Source organism: Bison bison, unplaced genomic scaffold (assembly GCF_000754665.1).
Source record: "Bison bison bison isolate TAMUID 2011002044 unplaced genomic scaffold, Bison_UMD1.0 scf7180017864212, whole genome shotgun sequence".
Lineage (NCBI taxonomy): Eukaryota > Metazoa > Chordata > Mammalia > Artiodactyla > Bovidae > Bison > Bison bison.
In genome coordinates, this window is record NW_011494784.1 from 1,809,636 (window position 1) to 1,812,315 (window position 2,680).

The following is a 2,680-nucleotide window of genomic DNA, read 5'->3' on the forward strand; positions in this document are numbered from 1 at the left end:
CCCGGGCGGGGGAGGCGCCCCCGCCGTGTCTCCCCGGTCCGGCCAACTCAAGCCAGATGGTAAACGGAGGGGGGTGGGGGGGGCGCACCCAGCCGAAGAGGAAAGAGGTTGGCGGGGCGCAGTTCCTGAGTTCGCGTTCGCAGGTGGGCTGCAAACGGCCTGGGCATAGAAAGTTGTGGGAAGGTGTTGATGCCTCCCGGGAGTTCCGGAGGGACGCGGAAAGGCGCTTTTTGGAGAGTGGGACGACTCTAGTTGCTTCCTCCCGGTCCTTGACTTGTACTGTACCGTTTTGGGGTGTCACTCTAGGGTGCGGATGCCAGCGCGGGTTGGAGGGAGAGCCGGGAGAAAGATGCCTCTGGGCAGAAGCCGCTAACCGCGCCGGGTGCGCGGCGGTGGCCGGCCGGGTTGGGCTAACTGGGAGCAGGGGCAGGCGTCGGGACGGATACACACATTCTTCAGGTTACGAGGCCCCCAGCGTCCAGGTCAGCAGACGTGTCCCTTCGTAGGAGTGGTAGGCAGAGGGAGCAGTGTCGGGCTAGGTACAGATTCCGGGATCGTCCCCTGCGCGCGTCCCTCGCGCGGGAGCTGCGCCCTGGCCAGGTCCGCGTGCCCGAGCCTGCGCCGCCCAAGGACGAGCACCATTCTGAAAAAGTTTTGCGCAGAAAGTTCCACAGGATAAAAGCCCGCGCTGCCCGCAGCGGGGAAGGCTCCTTTGTCAAAGGGCCGCTGCGGGAGGCGGTGCTGGGTGAACCTTGGGCAAGGACCCACGGCAGCGACTGCTGTGGCAGGTCCCCTGGGCGAGATGGCGGCTGTGGGGTGACGCGCCTGGGACAGGGGCAGAACACCTGCTCCGGCTGCACTTTGGGCTACCGGGACGGATGGCCTGACCTGCTTTAGGGAATCACTTTGTCTTCTCCCCTTCGGTGCCGGGACGTTCAGGTTTCCTGCCCGCTGTGCCCAGACCCACTTTGCTCCACTTTCTGCTTGGCCACTTCACTCTTTTCTCGGAGAGTGGGCCGGATGCCCGCGTGCCATAAGGATAAGTGCAAGTCTCTGAGCACCCGCCCCACACCCCCACCCCGGGTTTTCCTCCTAGCCATTCTGCCTTCTTTGCGACGGGGCGGTGGCGGCGGGGGTGGGGAAGCTCTCCTCTCTGCTTTCCTCTCTGCTTCGCCAGTCTCTCTGGGCCCCGGCAACGGAAAGTTGGAAACGGCCGATTCCAGACCTTCCTACCTCCCTGATCCCACGCGACAGGTGGGCTAGCCAAGACGAACTTGGGAGAGTTGGGCTACCAACACTCATCGCCTTCCACTCGGCTGTGTTCACCTCTCACCCACACTTCCAGCACCTCTTTAGGAGCGTAGGGAGAGGGCAGCGGGCATGTCCCCCCCTGCTCCGCTGGATGTGAACCCCGAACCTGGACGCTAAGGCAGAAACTGGGTTTAGCCAGCTAGGCGCTGGGACGTGGCAGGAGAAGGAAGGAAGAAGAGGAACAGAGAGGCCGTCCAAGGAGCTGGGTGGGAGGGAGGTAGCTGAAGCTAAGGGGCAGGAACATCCTGGTGACACGGTCTTGATTGACCCACACACAAGTGGTGGGGCCGTTGAGCATGAGCTGGTTCCTGTTCAGTGTCCTGGTCGGGGGCTTCACTAACCAGATTCTTTCAAGAACCTATACTTAGGTAATTGGAGAGTGCAGAACCTTTAAGTAAGAGACATCCTAGTCTTCGTTTTCCTTTTTCTGTCCTGTCTCACCACCAACCTCTCTCCTTTCAGTTTCCCCTACTCCTCTCTGGGGCAGTGAGTTTGTCCAACTCTTACTTCTCTGCTTCCAATCAATACTCCTCCCATGGCTAGGTTCTTACATTCTGAATGAAGGCCTGAAACTACACACCCCCTCAACTCCAACAGGGCACTGGGACCTGGGGTGCAAAAGCCACTCACTCTCCCGTAAATTGTAGAGAAAAGTGTGGGACAAGAGTAGGCTGCAGCTTGATCACCCTGCTCCTGAAGGAGCATTTGCCAGTGACAGTCCAGATCTGCCAAGGTGCCCACTTGGGGGACTCAGGAAGTTTGAAGGTGCTGCCTCCTGGTCACCTTGAGAAAGCAGTGGAAGCCCACCTTCCCACCCCTAGTCCCAGAGGGCTCTAACTTAAGATGGCTCTCAAGGGGCCTTAGGGTATGTGCTGGAGAAAAATCAACCTTAAAATGTGGCCAAGTCCTCTCTACCTCCTGGACACTCCTTCGGTTACACTTTACTGTCTCTCCTCTGTCATCTCTGCGCACTTCCTACAGACTGTACCCTCCCACGTCATCAGGGTTGATTGTTTTAAGGACTGAGAAGGGGCCAGGCTACTCAGAAGTCTTGTGGGAGTCACAGGCTGAACCTGAGTGTGAACTTGACAAGTGACAGCGGAAACGAATCAACTTTCTTTTGTGCCTGGGCTACTTGGGGGAGGGGGCGGTTTTCGAACTCAGCTTTACAGTGTGCCCACTCCCTTTCCCCAAACACACCACACGAGCGCACGCTCAGACACGCGCGCGCGCACACACTCGTCCTCTGTCCGCAGTGGTCCCTGTCTGTGCCTCAGCCTCCTCTCCACGATTTGCATTTGGCAACTCTACTGAGTCAGGGCATTTGGCGCGATGCAAACTTGGTCCATGATCGAGTGATCGCCTTAGG

General features: G+C 59.0%; 1 protein-coding gene across 1 annotated transcript in view; it reads left to right on the plus strand.

Annotated features, from left to right (window-relative positions):
* The window catches only part of RORB (RAR-related orphan receptor B), a 206,834-nt gene that overhangs the window by 485 nt on the left and 203,669 nt on the right, over window positions 1–2,680 (plus strand). The gene's annotated exons all lie outside the window — the stretch shown is intronic.